Here is an 18,379-nt window from a genome sequence, read left to right on the forward strand (position 1 = left end):
ATCTACTCAACCTGTTAGTTTTTTTATGTAATAAATAAAAATTAAAACTTTTGATTTAAATTAAGCTTCGACATTGACTTATACAAAATATGTCAAAAATAAATCACTATTTCTTTGATTCACGTGTCTACTAAAGAGTGAGGCGAGACGGAATGATTTAAGGCTTTACGAGATAATGGAAGAATTAGAAAACTTTGTTTATGAAGTCCCAGGCGAAATAACAATATTCCTACCTGAAAATGCTAACGGAGGAGTTACTGACGAGGATTGGGGAGAAGAGGGTGCTGGGGAAATTCCAAAGATATAAAAGACACTTTAGTATGTGAAGCTATGTCGGGAAGCAGATTTATCTTCATAATGCAGAATTTACATTGTTGTGGAAATCGTAACTTCGACCAAAATGATATTCACAAAAATTCGACCCCTTATTGAAGGTTTAAATAAAAAAAAACATGGATATGGCTTCACTTGATGAAGCTCACAGCTTTAACGAATTCATGGTGCCATATTTTGGTGGTCATGAAATTAAACAATTTATAAAAGACAAACCAATTAGATGGTGGTACAAAGTTCTGTACCAGAACTACTAGATATGGATACATAGAGAGGTTTGAGACCTATCAGGATTCAACTACCATTATATCATTATACTACCATTATATTTGGACTTGTGACAAGTGTTATTCTGCAATTTGTACAATACCTTCAGAAAATATATTCGGGGGTTCATTTTCACCTTTACTTCGCCAATTATTTTATTTCGATTCTCTTATTACAACAATTAATGTTTATGGACATAAAACCTACTGGATAAGAAAGAATCGGGTAGGAAAAATTGTCTTTTGTCTTACCCTTCCAGTCTAAAGGCAAGAAAGCGTGCAATTTTTAAATAGGCTATTTGTGGTAATTAAAAAGCTTATTAAGGATTATAACTAATCAAAAATTTAATATACTGCCGCAATGGAACAAATAAAAAGTTGTAGTTTCTGTTCAAACCAAAAAACTGACCTGTTATAATAGCCGATCATCACTGGTATGATGAGAATCGAAATGTGTACATTTTATGAGTACATTGAGCGGAAACGACAGTAATACGATACTAATTTTTTCCATAGTTAATTACCTATATTCATATTTATTAATATGGTATTAATATCTGCGATATCTATTTATGTGATAGTTATGGGACTGTTACCGGCGTGATTTTTAATATCATTCAATAATTTAATAAATACGGTTGCAATTATCCAGCTAGAATTTTGTAATAATAGCTCCATAAAATGAACCGTAGAAAAAATTATCTTTTATTTGAACACGGGAGTTGATAAAAGGCGAGGAAATGGTATTGTCACTTGTAGAAATAGTGCTGGATATTGTTACTGTGGTACCTTATTCTTCAAGTGCATATTGATTGACACCAAGTTAGCGAGTTAGCATTACACCAATTTTATTAGTACCCCATACGCGACTATGTTGACAATTATATTTCTTTAAAGAAAAGGTACAAACTTTTCTTTTTTTCTTTCTCTTGTCCTTATTTTACCTCATGGTATTGGATCTTGGATCCATTTCCTGTAAGTGTTCGTATCTGTAGCATTTTTCGTACTTCGGTGACACTTTTCCCTCTTTTCAACACTACTTCTTATTACTTCTTCCCACTGGATTTTTGGTCTACCCTGTCTTCGTCTTCTTTCTGGTTTTATATTGTACATATTCTTTTGTATTCCTTCCTCCTTTACTAGCTCAGTTCTTCTCTGACTCTCTTGTGTCGTACTCTATTTCTTCTGGTTTTTCTACTATTCTTTTGCAGATACTTCATCTAACTACTGCCTTTATTTTTGATTTGAATATGTTCAATATTTGTTTCTGTTTATTATCATGTTTCTATGTAGGCGGTACAACATCGTCTGCGTATACTAGATCTCGCGTACAGATCGAAGTTTGGTTCCGGTATTCCAATCTCGTCGGTTTTCTTTGATTTTTGACTTGTCTTAGTATTGTCCATATAGGTTACGAACAGTAGTGGGCTTAGACTGTCGTTCAGTTTAACGTCTTTTTCCATTCTAAACTCATCTGAAATCTTTTTGCACTTAGTCTAATTTTAGTCCTGTCTGTGTTTCTCTATTAGGCTAGAACATCGTTTGCTCTTCTTCAAGAATATCTTATATCTGGGCTATTTCAAGGTTTTTAAAAGATTTTTGAGTAAAATTAAGTGCCATCGAAGTCATACACTGCCCTTTAGCAGCTAATTGTTTTTCCTTTTTTGTAGATTGGTACGATTATTTGAACTAAAACTAGAACTAACATTAGTATTAGAAACTTTCGGGTTAAACTAGTTCGAAATGTAACTTTCTGAAGAAGTTGGCATTCGAAACGTCAAACACTTTTTCAAAAGATGCATGGCTTAACCCGAAAGTTTCTAGTTGTAGATCTCCAGTTAGTTTTGGTGCTAGTGTTAGTACAAGTTTTAGTCCAATTGACATTAGCCGTGAAAGCATTCGTACTTATATTGACACGATTATGTTCTTATTCTAATCTTGGGATATTATTTCAGTATTCCAAGCCTACAGGAATATTTCTTTCAGCCATCGTTTCGCTGTCGGTCCCTCTTTTTTTAGTAGTTTCGGTACTATGTTATCTTCTCTGTAGCTTTTCCATTTCGAGTTTCCTTTAGGACCCCTTGCACTTTTTCCACGCTTAACTTGCCCGCCGTCATTTCCCTTTCTTCTTCTCGCGTTTCTATCCGTTCTTGAGTTTCTTCTTCTTCCTTATCAAGTAATCAAAAAATACTTTTATAATGAGCGATATAGTATATTTTATTTAAATACTATTGAATAGAATCAAGGTCCTTTATTGTATACTTTTTAAAATTCCATCACGTGAAGTTGATTTTTTTAAAGTAAACGAGTTTCATTCGACATTTTTGATTGTTTCTCCAGAAACTTCTCTTAGTTGCTCATTTTGACGTTCTTTAGAGCCATTCTACAAATCTTTTAAATATTGATAGCTGATATCGTTTAAATTGTGTTTTTGTTATAGATTAGCATACACATGAATACATGTAAGATTTTAAGTGTCAATTGATTGACTATGAACAATATTGTATGCAATTAAGTCATGGTCTTTTGGACTCACCTACTCTGCATAGAAAAAATTATCCTGAAAGCTTGAAGACATTGTTTGCTATTATTTAATATGCTGCTTGCAGCTGGGATCTGATATGAGATTTTAAGATAATCGAACCCTAATTAATAATTAAGTGATATATCCTATAGATTTATTACAAATATGTTGGACGTAAACCTATAAGCCTTAAATAACATCGGTGGCCTATAAGTAATAAAAAAATATTTATACTATATTATGAACGTGTTTGACTTTTCAGAAAGTTCAGAATCTGGATAAATAGGGAGGCGTAATGCACGGCGATATGAATTCACAACATGACAAAGCTCTTAATAGTCAACCCTCAGAGTTGCTTCCTCTTTGTGCCACTGTGCGTATTCACTTTTCGCTAACTCTTAAGTAAAGTAGTATTGACGGTTACGCACCATGATATATCCGTATTATATTTCGCGGTCCATTTACACTCATTTCTGGGAGCTCATCAATTCTTGGGAGTGGTTTAGGCTAAATAATGAACTTTTAGATGAATTACTTTGTCTCTACCTACCAAGTTATAAGTATTTCTCAAAATCCCAAAAATTGCCATATACCTCTAAAATCTAGAGTTGTTGCTGTTGTAGTGATTCCTTATATTTGCTTATCGATAACAAAGGAATTTTCATTGTGGTCAACACCATCATTGCATAGGGTGCTTGACGTTAAAACAAGGATTTAGGATTTAATCTATCAAATTCAAAATAAGTGTTTTGTTTCCTTGCAGCTTCTATTGCAGTTTGCATGCTCATTTGGACCTTGTGTTTCAACTTTTAATGTATAATAATTCTATAATAATATTTATTAATCGAATAAGATATATGTACAAATAGAAAAAATAATAATAAAATTATAAAAAGGCAATTCCGATTAAAGAGGGTCAGGTCGACCAAGTGACCAAGGCTCTTTTGTCGCACTGTTTTTCAATGACCCTCAGCAAAATAATAAGACAAAAATTGAAAAATAAAATAATTGAAATGAAATCAAGCCGATTATAAGAGCAAAAAAAATTAACAAACTTAAAAGACACCATAAGAAGCATACTTACATATAACAAGTATATCTCAATATCTAACAGCCCCCAATCCTCCCCCCAGGCTATGAAACCACTTCAAAATAAACAAAGAAGAAGAGTGCTCAGTCAACTTGCCGCTCACTTAAATAAGCCCTAACCCTTGCCTTAAAGGAAATCAGAGAAAGACTCTTGAAGGAATCAGGTAGCCAATTGTATAAATTAGCCATACAATACGAAAAGCTGCATTTGAAAATTTCTAAGCGGTGGTGAGGTATCGTTAGCGTATGTTTATACCTAATATTAATACTATGGATATCTGTGCGAAATCTAATTTTATCATAAAGGTATGGCGGATTTTTGTGTAAGATAATTTTGTGGTAGAGACACAAGCAGTGAAGAGTCCTACGCCGTGTCATGCTCAGCCAACCAGCCCATGCCAGCGTATGTGATATACGCTCCCTTCTACGGATACCAGATATAAATCGCAGACAAGTGTTTTGTAACTTTTGAATTTTAGCAGTGTGAACGCTGTCAAGACAGTAGTGATATATTACGTCACCGTAATTGAAGATGGACAACACCAAGGCATCACACAGATGCGTTCTAAGGTTCTGGTTCAAAATGTATCTGTTATTGTAAAGCAACCTTAATGTAGAGTAAGCTCTCCGTAGAAGGGACCGAACATGCCCATCAAAGCGAAGGCGCTCATCGAAACAATTTTTTTACATTTTCCCCAAAGCTAAGACGACTTCCACCCATCGCCAACTGCAAGTTAGTTTTTATAAACTCAGATGAAGCTCTATCCCCAAAAACCATAACCGATGACTTACTAGAATTAATCCGTAGACAAAGCTTGCCAGCAAGTTCTTCCATATCAGACAGTTTAAAAGAGTAAAGCAGTTGAGTATCATCAGCATAAAGGTATGGCATACAGTGATCCAAAACATTAGCGAACCCAATTGTAGATATCAGATATAACAGAGGACCCAAAATAGAGCCCTGTGGGACACCCGATATAACATCTGCGGTATTGGATGTACCACCATTAAGTTTAACCAACTGCTTTCGTCCAGACAAATAACTTTGTACTAAATTAATCGAACCTAAAGATAAGCCTATATAATGGAGCGGAGCCACTAGAGTATCATGATGTATTCTATCAAAAGCCTTAGAAAAATCCAAAAGTGTTAAGATAGTAACCCGTTTGTCGTCAATTGCTTTGAAGATTTCATCTGTCACACCCAGAAGAAATCCCGGACGAAAGCCAGACTGACAACTGGGCAACACATTATAATCATTAAGATGCCAGCAAGTCTGACCGCCATGATCCTCTCACAATCCTTGGATAATATAGGCAATATACTAAGTGGCCTCAAGTCTCCCAATTCATGAGGATTTGGGGTTTTTGGAATTGGGGTCACCAGGGCGATTTTCCAAATATCAGGGAACACAGAACATTCAATAGAATAGTTAATTATATTGCACAAGAAGGGCAAAATTACAGGACAACACAATGAAAGCATTTTAACACTTATGCCATCCATACCAACAGAGTTCGATTTGATTCCATATATGTATACTGTTCCGAGCTTTCATGAGTTATGGCAAAGAGAACGTCCATAGTTAGACTTTTTTTCTTTGTTGTTCTCTACAGTTCTAAACAAATTTTAACAACATTTTGTTTTTGATTTCATACATCAGTCAATGTTTCAAGCAGGACTGTATGCTACACTGTTGAATATGATGCTTAAAACTTGCCTATTCGAAGATAGTTTAGCTCCTAGATTTTGATTCTAAAAGTAAAAAAGTCAATAAGTATTACGTACAAATCTTTCAAATGTACATTTTAAATTAAAAATTAATCATTTATTATATCAAAAAATTAATCTTTTATCCGTAATTGTTAATACAATTTTTTGTAACTCAACAGTAACACAAAAAAGGGTAAAAACAATTCAACAGGATGTAAGCGATGCAAAAATAATTCGCGTGTGCGTTTAATCCGGGTGCGTTTTGTATTGTTTTCGATGGGTTTGAGCCTGGTAGATAAAACGGGGTGGTTTGGGGGGAGTTAGCGAATGAAAATACCAACAATCGCTATCGGACCAGATGCGGTGATTGATTTTGCCTATGAAATGAATGATTTTTAATTCCGAAGCTGAGGGCTTTGTTCGCGATTCGCGACTCGGTCCCGCGCAGATGGATATATGATTTTATTCATTGCCCGTTGTTTGCCGCCGCACACCCCCTCCCTTGAACATTTTTCGAGCGTCCCCCATCGGCACGGAGTCCGCGTCGCCGCCCCCGTACCGACCGACAAATGAAAATTAAAAAGGCACAATAGGCCCCCGGATTTTTCGGACCGGGGATAATTCGATGTAAAAAACCGGATTGGTTTTCTCTGAAATGAAAAAATTATCGAAAAAAAAGTCTACCACTAAAAAAATTTAATAACAATTTTTTTTAGTTAACTCTTTAAAAAAACATCCTTAAATAAGATTCTCATTAACGCTTGAAACTCTCCAAAAACCTCATCGTTTTCATAGAACTCGAAGAGTTGAGGGTAATTAAACCGTTTTCCCCGTCAACCATCCCCTCACCTCCTCATTAAAAAATTACTTTACCGGTTCCATTCAATGTTACGCCGCAAACCGAACCTGAAGGCTTCCGTTTTTCACTCGTCCAAGGTTCCCCTTTTCCTCCCTTACATCCCTTGAATGTTCTTTTTGTTTCTCCGCAGCAAATTACCATCGGGCAACAAGTAATTAAAGTAAAGTAGCGCTAAGGACGAGTAAACTTCGGCTACAAACTCGGTTAATACAAGAGACAGGGTCGTCTTCGGAAAAAAGACGAAAAAATCTTGCGCTTTCGAATTTAAAAGAAAAAGGATCGAAAAAAGGAGGTTATGGTTACAGATGGGGTGGAAAAACAGGTAGCGTTTGGGGAAAATGTGTTCGGAGGGATGAGTTTAAAGGGTGGGAAACTTGGCGTACAAATTAGGGGTTGCTAAGCTCACCTTCTAGAGTCAATGCGTATCCATTTAACTAATGCCATTGAAGGCTTCCTCTCTGATATAGGGGTAACACTCTACATATGTAGGGGATGAAAACTCTTTGCTTTTAAAACCTACCCTCCCTACATGTACATAAAACGTTATCTTAACATCCTTTCAATGATGATGTTTTTTTAAATCTTTTTACGATATCAATTTGATTAAATTAAATTGTTAAAAATTTTTTCTTCCAGTTATTCATGTTTGAAACTCTCGAAGGCATCGGACTGTGTTGGTTTCGTCGCGTTTCGAGCAGTGTACGAAGGGTTGGGGTATTATTCGCGCTCGTGGACTGCAGAGTCCTCAGCAAACAATAAGGGAAATATCATCATATCCGAGAGAGAATCCGAGATTTCCATGCACGCGGCGTGAGAAGAGACAATAGCGGCAATGTGTGGATCGGCGCCAACAGTTTCGTCGTCCTCTTCTTCCCGTTGTCTTCGTCGTCGTCATCGTTTCTGCACCGGATCCAATTCCGGTCCATTATTAAGTACAACAGAGGGAGATGCAGCCTCCGGATCGTATACCGTGGCGGCGAAGCGAAAATGAATACATTTTCATTATTCGCAACTCTCCCTTAGTCTGGTATTTCCATTTTTTTTTGCTTTACCACTTATGTACTATTTTGTAATACTTGAAACAGAGAAATATGATGATTACATAGAATAATATTAGAAGAAAAATTATAAAATTACAGCACTTTTCAGTTTACAAGCACATAACTCTTTGTGAGTGTCACAAGTTAACCCAGAATAACTCAATTTTAGCTAAAGCATTTCTTATACAGTAAAAATCCATAAGGATAGTGTTTAAGATTCATCATTTCATCAATTAATGGTCAATCAATATGATTTGTCAGAACATTTTATGTTTTCCAAAGATGTCCGAAAGATTCATAGTGTAAAGATCCATCCTCTTTCTCAAAATGGTGAAAGCAACTAAGTCTATCAACGAGGATTTCAGTAGTGATAGTCTTCTTACTCGTTGTATAGATGGCTGTACTCAAAATAGTAATGAAAGCTTCAAGTTAACACTGTGAGCGAAGTCGTAATACGACTTCGGTTGGCAGACAATCTTGGTTATTGTCACACATATTTAACTCAACCTAACGTATAAGGCAGATAATCCATTGGGCATTTTTTAAATTAAATCAAATTTTCGCAATTTGGAAAAATGGCTGGGCAACTTGTAGAATCGGGCAGAAAAATACAAGAACAATAGAATATTAATTTGGAGGGCCTATTGTATGGCACAGCACCTCTAGATTAACGACAGATAAAAAATTATATGATTTTATCATAAGAAACATTTAACTGTTTGTCTAAAAAGAAGAAACAGCAACGGTAGATAAGAGATTGGGTTAAAAAGAGAAACAAATACACTCACGAAAATGCATTGAACTATCTGCAACCAAATGAACCCAATGATTACTGAAATTTCCTGCACCTAGATGATACGTCATTGCATAAACTTCTAAAAATGACTACACCTCAAATCAGTAAAAAGAATATGATGAGGGAGTCTGCGTTTGAGTTAAGAAGAAACAGATATTAATTATTCAATCATTATGTTGTAACTTAATCACAACTACTGAAAATTATTTTTACTGGTTTTTGTTTTTGTATGTATGATAAGTTCATTTTGTACAAAATACTCATAATGATACATCACAGTCTTTCAGCAGTGTATGATGTAGATGTACTACTCAATTTTTTCCCCTCAAATAGAATTTCATTGATGTGGATAAATCTTTAGCAGCTCTATTGTCCAACTCAAACAAAACTTTTCAAATTCACTACTTTTTGCTAATGACATTAATTCTTGCGTTTCATTGAATTTCTTCTTTTTTCTTACTAATCTATCTGTTTGTTGAAAATAAATACATCTTTGTATTTAACGGAAATATTTTATCTTGGTATCCTGTACAAAATTTATTTTAGAATTGCAGCTTTCAAAAAACAAAGATTGAATAGAAAGTTATTTCGGATGGATTCAAATATCAATCAAATTTTCCAAGTTGAGTTGACTCAACCCAACCCAACCTGGAAATACTATTTGGGTTGAGTTGGGTTGCTTCAATTATAGGTTTATATAGCGTTTGGCATAGATAAATAACTTCAATTTCCAAAATCCATTACATTGCTTAGAGGCGAGAAGAAGTTTCCATCTGTTTTTGTTATAACAATCATAACAATTATAACAATCATTATTGTATTTATTTATTTATTTATTGTTACCTTTGTAGTATTATTAACTATTTCGGCAAAATCGGTCTAGCATTATCTGTATGAGGTATTCAACTATAATCGCTTACAGTTAGTACAAATAAGATTATCATAAAAATCTATGTATAAACACCACATCAAAGAGTTAAAAACGTATTGTCAAACAAAAAGAGTTAAAAGTTATCCAGATAAAATAGATTATTTGTAATGTCATTGGCATTATCTATAATATCATTGTCATTAGCTATATTTTTAGAGGAAGTACCTGACATCGTATGACTTTGACTCGGCTACATACCAACACTGAAAATGCAGAATTAAAACACTAGGAACCTAACAGATATACATAGTTTCATTTCAAATATTCTCGATTTGCTGATTCGTGCAAACTCTAGACATTCCAATTAATAGACTTCAAAACCATCGCAGAAAATTCGATATGAAATAATAATTTAAAAAAATTTGTCTGGTAATCTAAAATCATGAAAATTAAGATAAAAACAAGAAATATACATAATGTACCTTCGGCAATCTCATACTTATAATTTCAATTGTTAATGGATAAATTCCCCAAATTGTATTTATAACCAATAAAATTGTGGGTCCAAATCCTCGAAATCCTTGGGATATGGGCCATCCCTGATGATCACAAAAATATTTTTCTATATGATAGAAACCGAAGGTTTTTGACATATTGATCTAGCAAGAATGTAATGTCCACGTATGATAACAATAATTATTGTTAATATATTATTTTTTTAGATTATAGAATTAAAACAATAAAACTGTTCCCACTCTACTCCTTGCTGCAAATTAACGTAACGCAAAATAAAACTGCTGCCTTTCACTATCAGTTAAAATTCTAACCTGCAATTATTTGGGCTTGTTGGGAAAAGTACTTTTAGTTTGAATTCTTTATAGAGTTTAAAAGTTGTGTACTGTTTTTTATTATTATTATACTTCTTTCTGTTCCTTTCTCTCTCATTCTTTTCCTCGATCGCAATTACGGCATAGATTTACTCTTCTCATGGGCACATAGTGTTACATCAAATGTCATGCAACACTTTTATGAGATGAAAAATATTGTGTTTGGAATTGTGCGAAATTTATTATAATTTATTAAATAGGAAAGATAACAGAAAGACCAAGTTTGATATTGAAGCTATTAAAAGAGCTGTTTTGAACATAATTAATAATGACACAGCTATTTGAACAGCAGCAATCGTTCAAAATTTAATTGGATATATATACTATTTATTACTATTCACTATATATTTTAATATTTATGTATTATTTAGATATTGTCAAAAGAAAGTTATGGGGTGAAATCTAACATAGTCAATTAGAAAGTCAAAAGAAAAATTTAGACAATGTTTATACAATGTTTCAGGAAGGTGTTCTTTCAGAACTCTCTTAACAGTATTGAAACAAAGAATTCTTGGTATATGTACATGAAAAGATACAAAACAGTCTATGTACAATACTGTTGCGTATTTTATGGTCGCCAGAATAAGTACTGGACCGTTTACGCTTTGTTTCTAGTACATTGAAGAGCAAGATGGGAATACGTGTCCAGGGATGCTCAGGAGATTTTCGGGATGAAAAACTGGAAGAAAGTCGCCGGAGATCGAGACGATTGCAAGCGATGCATTGAGGAGGCCAAGGCTCGATTTGGACTGGAGCGCCATTGAAGAAGAAGATCGTTTTATTAAGAACGATTTATACGCTAGCATGGTGTAACTGCCAACTAACACTTTTTTTCTCCTATCTTTCCAAATCTATATGGTTATTATTGCTTATGCCTATAGAATCCACCTCTCTAGATTTCAAATTTTTATCAACAAATTTTTGCTAAAAAGTGAAGAAGTAATGGGAATGTAATACAATAGGTACTTTGATTCCTCGTTTTCATGACATTGAGTAACATATACTAGCTTACCTTAATTTATTGGCACAAGAACTATATCAAAAAAACAAGACGGTTCGGATTTTTGGCAATAGAGTAGCAAACATAGAAAATATTACTATCACAATGAAAGATATAGCCACTCCACATACTATACTAGAATCAATGCGTTTCATAAATATGTTTCATGTAGGACGATTTCCACGTGTGATTTTCCTCTTCCCGTTGATTTTGTAAAATCTAACCAACTCAAAAAAATTCCTCTTGACCTTGGTCAACTACTGATAAATACATTGTTACAACAGATTTAGTAAATCGTCACTGCTGAAATTCTCCGCCTAGTGTGATTGGTTTATTATGACAAAATACTTTTCTATTTTGCAATCGGAAGTTAAACGCTGAAGCTGGTCTAGTTGAAACTGAAAAGCTGTTCTCGGCTTGTGAATGTGTACTTGGCCAAAATCAATAACTTGGTGTTTGAAGATTCCATCATATTTCATCTAAGGGTTGAAACAGTTTCTGGAATCCGTGTGGAAAGTGCGAAAAGTAAATTCTCCTAAAATATAATTCGTTGCATAGTTTGACTGCTTGGATGCAGTTGGGTTGAGTCAAAGTTATGTCTCATAAATGTAAGAACGATTGATACAAATATCAAGATATAACAAGTAGTCATGTTAAAGTATGGAAAAAGTGGTGGTCTATGTTTTTTCGAACGGGACATCATTCTTTGCTAAATCCATTGATATCGTTAGTGCAGCTTGAAATACAAAGACGTCAATTTTAAGTGATTTGAAACGTACCTATCATTAACTAGAATGATCTGAACAGACTGGAGAACTAGTAAGCTTGATAATTGTCGTTTTGGGTTTATCAGTGGATGAATAATAAGTATATTTTGTCTTTTAGATTGTGAATTAGATCTAAAAATCAATTGAATCGGTGAATGATCCACGTCTAATTTTTTTACTTATTGAATCGATAGAGCTATTTCCTTTAAATACATACGTTAAATTTGTTGCTCGAAACAGCGTCTCTATAACCGAGATAGGTAATTTACACAGTATTAGTCTATTGTCGTATAACCGTATTTTGCTTTACGTTCGTTATAGTTCGTACTGTTTATAAATTGTGTCAAGACAGAAAAGATGAATAGTTTTTTATTTACTCATAAAAATATAAAGCTGGGTTAGAGATACTAACACAGATAGTGATTGTTATTTAACACAAGGCTAAATTAAGTGGCTAATAAATAATATTTCTCGTAACATTTATATAGCACTAACAATATTTGCAAGACTTACATCGAACGAGGTTTGATGACTTTATCTCAATTTGTACAAAAAATATTGGGTGTGTGTTTAGATAAAATTGCACTTCCAATAAAGCCACTATAAAACATGCAGAAAATGGGTTCCATATGTTTACTAAAGTACTGCTTATGATTGACAATTTAACCCAAAAGTCAACACAGATTTACGATTTTTATGTAATTAATAACCATATATCAAATTATTAATTTCATCATCGTAGCTATAGTTGTGTTTTTATCAATATACAAGATGGATCAAAAATAAATACTTCAAGGTAGTAAAAGAGGGAACAATGGGCAGAAAAAGTAATATCTAATAATATTATTTAAAAAGATACATTTGTATAAATTTTATCAACTCGCATATGGGTATTTGGCCGTGCTAAGTATTATTTATAGTAGGTGTCAATAATGAAAAACGGATCAAATAAAGTGATTTTTAGCAAATATTAACAATCAGTTATCTCTGAAACGATCTTAACAATGCTCAACAGACATTGTTTAAACTAATGTTACCTTCATAACTCCAGTTCACAAGTCATACTTTTTGCTAGGTAAACCAAAGCAAAACGACATGCATTGTCGTTTCAAATGGATCCAGTAGTAACTCAGCTTTATAATAAAATCTATTCAGCAAGTGTTAAATAATTTTCACCAGATATAACAAAGAACTTCACATCAATATATCTTCTATTTTTGTAAGACAATCAGTTAATTGTAGCTGTATTGCATTTGTAAATGCCTTCAACCTTCATTAACTCGTTAACTGAGTACACACAAGGCTTTGTTTTGCTCCAATGTCGATTATATCTCGACCAAATCTGCCAGGAACCTGGGTTTAACTTTTAGGTATTCACCATTCAACATTGAGAATTCTGATTAATGGTTGCGTATTGTCTATTAACCACAGGGGCTTTCTCCTATATCGTGAAATTAAATAATATAGGTCATTTAGATTAGATATGTTGTGAGATTTATGTACAATTTACTTCGTTTCTGGACGAATCTTTCTGGACGTGATACAAGACATTTGATAAAATTTGGAAGCTAAACAACATTTCCAATTATCACAATTATATCACGGAAATACACTTTAATCAAGCAGCTACGATTAAATAACGTTATTTCAAATTAAAAGACATTACAATGTAAATTCTATATGTTATAACTAACAATGTTCAAAACTGGAACATGGATCAATAGCAGCATTTGAAGACAACATTGCAATCATGGCAGTTTGAATATGTTATGGAGACGCTTGATAAATGGAAACAACAAAAACAAAGTACACTTTTGGATATGTATTCATACGTGAGACTACGTAGGAGCGTTAATGTAAATAAATAAAAAAGGCGAGTTGAGTATAAAATACAACAAAAATATGTGGGAAGAAAATAAAAGTTATCAGTATACAGGATGTATCTGAATTACTTGGCCAAACTTCACCAATGCGATGTATGAAACAAAAGTGTAAAAGATGTTCTTATAAACAAGTGTCTAGAAACGCTTCCTTAAAAAGATACGCACGAATTATAAAATTGTGATTAAGCTGGAGCCCAGTTTGGCTTTAAAAAGGGTTTCGGCACAAGAGATTCTTTGTTTGCCTACAATGTCTTGATGCAGCAATGTCTTGATGTCAACCAAAATGTATACGCCTGCTTTATTGGTTATAATAAAGCATTTGATAAAGTGAGACACAAACCTCGATACATGAGACATGCAAATAATAGTAAGATAGTAAAACTGGGGTGTATTCTTACGCCACTCTTCTACAACGTCTATTCAGAGGAAATCTTCACTAAAGCTCTCGGAAGGGAAACCGGTGGAATACGAGTCAATGGCATGTAGTCGCCATCTGAGCGTGGACACAAGAACTCGGATGTTCAAATGTTATGTTTTCTCGGTCCTTTTTTTATAGTGTAGAGAGCTGGACCCTCAATGTGTATTGCGAGCGGAAATTGGAACTCTTCGAGATGTGAGCCTAGCACAGGATGCTGAGAATATCAAGGACAGAACATATAACCAGCATGGCGATTCTGAGAAGAATGAAAAAGCATTGGGACATCCTGCATGAAGTGAAAAAAGGAAACTGCAATATCTCGGCCACATTATGAGAGGTCCGAAGTACGAGTTTTTGCACCTCATAAACCAGGGAAAAGCTGTGGGAAGAAGATTGGAAGGAGAATAATATCCTGGGTTAGTAATCTGCGAAAATGGTTCAATGTTACGTCGTCTTACCTATTCAGGGCTGCAGTGTCCAAAGTTAACATAGCAATGATGGTAGCCAACCTCCAACCAAACGGAGGGTGTACATGAAGAAGAAGAATCTCGCAACTACACGAAAACTATGACTGATTCGGTCTCGCAGTTTTCCTGCGAGCAAGTTGTTTTGCAACACAAGTTGTGTTAGGTGACCCCATAAAAAAATTTATCGGAGTGCAATCTGGCGAACGTGGTGGCCACGCAACTGGCCCACCTGTTACATGAAAAAGTTTATTGCCAGTTTCAAACGCTAGTATTCTGATGCTTCTTGAACCCCCATAATCTGTAGTGATAATGGATAAATGGTTGAAATAGCAAGTCAATTATTATGTTCTATTAATGTTGAAATTCGCGTGTAACTTTTTAATGAAGCATTTTTAGACACATGTTCATAGAAACTTTTTTTAAAGTTTTGTTCCATACATTGGTGAAGTTTAGCCAAGCAATTCAGATACATCCAGTGTAATGAACTGCTTCTCAACTGTGAGATGTGCTAACAAAACTATTAATTGTTATTGTAAATACACCCTGGTAACAGCCGCCATACAGACGTTTAAATAGACAGAATTGATCAAGGACTCAAGAAATTTGTTAAGAGTTATAAGAGTCATGGAGAATGTCTATGGCACTATACAGGATGATTCTCAACCTATACGCATAAACTTCATGAGAAATAATGAGTAATAAAAAAATTGTAGCAAAAGTCTTTTAGTTTCCTAGTTATCCATGAAATTTACAGGGTGGTTCAGTTTTTAATCGGGAAACTTTACTAGGACGTAGTACTTGCCAAAATAACACAAGTTTTTTATATAAACATAGGGTCGCAACTCTTTTGTTTTCGACCTGTGAGCTGTCAAAGTTGAGCAAAAAATTTACATTATATCTTTTATGTCGGGTATGAGTAAACCACAGAATTTGAAATTTTGTATGTATGTACTATTGGTTAATATCTTATTTTCAACCATACCTTAAACTTCCCTAGCGCCCTCTAAGGGGATGAAATTCACAACCCCTTTGATTTTTTTATAACAACTTCTTAACGCCATGGAATATTAACATAAAAAATATGAGTTGTAAAGCTTATTCATTATTGGTACTTTTTTGTAAAGCGCTGCTATTTTTTTTTCTTTATAGGTGGCTAGGGCAGTTGTGCACTTACTAGGATCTAGTACTAACTAAATAACACCAATTAATTGTGATTTTCATAAGAAAAACCATAAATAAGATTAATGCCTGTCTGAACAAATTACGTTGTTTTGAACAATATTTAAAAAATTGATACTCTTGCTTAATAACCGTCAAAAATTATTAATAACCAGCAATAATTCACTGTAAATGAAACTTACAAGTTCTCAGAGCCAACTTTTAGAATAATTTTAGCTAAACATGGCGGCACATAGCAGTACATGGCACGATATTTTATTTTTTTACACCGAAACTATTAACTTTAAAGGAAAATGCTAAATAGACAAAAAAGTACCACTAAAGAATGAGCTTTACAACCCATATTTTTTTATGTTAATATTCCATAGCGTTAAAAAGTTGTTATAAAAAAATCAAGGGGGTGGTGAATTTCAGCCCCTTAGAGGGCGCTGGGGAAATTTAAGGTATGGTTGAAAATAAGGGCTTAACCAGTAGTACATACGTACAAAGTTTCAAATTCTACGGTTTACTTACAGCCGAAATACAAAACACAATGTAAATTTTTTTCTCAACTTTGATCGTTCATTGCTCGAAAACAAAAGAGTTGCGACCCTATGTTTCTATAAAAAAATTGTGTTATTTTGGCAAGTACTATATCCCAGTAAAGTTTCCCGATTAAAAACTGAACCACCCTGTATATAAGATTTTAAAATGACATTAAAGCAAGTGTTCCAAGTTGTTTCCAATATTTTTTATACACAATTGGGCTCGCTGAATCTACGATGTCCCACTAGCGTGGCCTAAACCAATGCGCCAGGTTTTGGCTGATTCTCTCGGAAGCAGTTTGTATCTGATTTCACAATCCTTGCTCAGTATTAACTTCCTCAGCTCCAATGTTAAATACCTGTGTTAATCACTGAATGCCATCCTCAGTATCAGCCAAGAGGACGGCATCATCTGCATAGCACACAATCTTGATTTTGTAATCATTAATACTTTGTAATGTTTGCTCTGTTCTAGTTCTTTTATTTTTAGTTTGTCGAACGTTTTGGTTGGATCAACGAAACAGAGGAAGGCCGCTTGACGTTTTTTTTCACCGGAGTTCTATCTGATACATTTTGATGCTCTCAACATTTTCCTCAACATTGTGTGATCCGTACATGTCATTTTTCATCTCGTTACTAAATTTCATCATGCATCATTTGTGTAGGCAACTCTTGCAATCAGAAGGACGTGAGCAAACGATACACTCAAATATATGTAAAAAAATTTTTGGCAGGAGATGAAATAAGTATGGTAGTATTAGTTCTAAACAGATGAGATAGATTGGTGTTGCTGTGTAAGATGATTTCTGGAAGCAAAGACTGTACGCTGTGGACATGACAGGCCAAGGTAGGCCAATGGACTACCTCGACCTGTCCATCTTCCGGGAAGCACCTTATCTAGATGTCGCCGCTTATATCGGATATCTATGAAACTAAAAATGTTTTACTACAATTTTTTTCACCTATTACCCATTATTTGTTTCAAGGAATAAATCCCCAAGTTTATACGTATAGGTTGAGAATCACCCTGTATGAGCTCCATTTAATTTACGACCCCACTTTAGCAGATAAGAAGAGACAACATTTGTCTGCTATAGAATTCGATTGCAAAATTATTACTCGAGGAGTAATTATCTGAGAAGATCATCTTCATTATTTATTAATTGTTCAATAAAAAAAAGAACATATACATATTAAAAAATAATTTTCATCAACAAATAATCATAATAATTATTAATTCCAATTCTAAACACTAATCACAATAAACACCCAATAACATCCCATCCCAACCCATTCTCATCATCTATTGTTAAGGATTTACAATGGGTTTGGTGGTGTTCCTTAATCCCCGGAACTCAATCGGAACATAAACGCCCGAATGTTAACAAGTGAATTTAATTCTCGTCGTGGCACCGTATGCCTTGCTGGAAAGGGGGTGCGCATTGTGCGGTGCCGAAGGGAATAATTCACTGGGGTACTACCAAAACTGCACCCCGCCTCCATCCCTATTTCTCTAAAACGGGCCGCCCTCGACGTTATTAATTACGAAACTTGGTGTTGTGACGCGAACCATTGTTGAAAATCTGATTGCCATCCTATCTCGTAAAGAGACGTCGACGACGACAACGATGGTGAGGAGACGAAGAGAAAAGGAGGCGGAGGAAGGATCCAGTTTTAAAAAAGGGACATCTGTCAAAAATATTTGATTTGAAATCGAGATAGTTTATTGAGTTGTAACATTTGTTGAAGATGTTTAAAGAGGC

The sequence above is a fragment of the Onthophagus taurus genome, chromosome 1 (assembly GCF_036711975.1).
Source record: "Onthophagus taurus isolate NC chromosome 1, IU_Otau_3.0, whole genome shotgun sequence".
Lineage (NCBI taxonomy): Eukaryota > Metazoa > Arthropoda > Insecta > Coleoptera > Scarabaeidae > Onthophagus > Onthophagus taurus.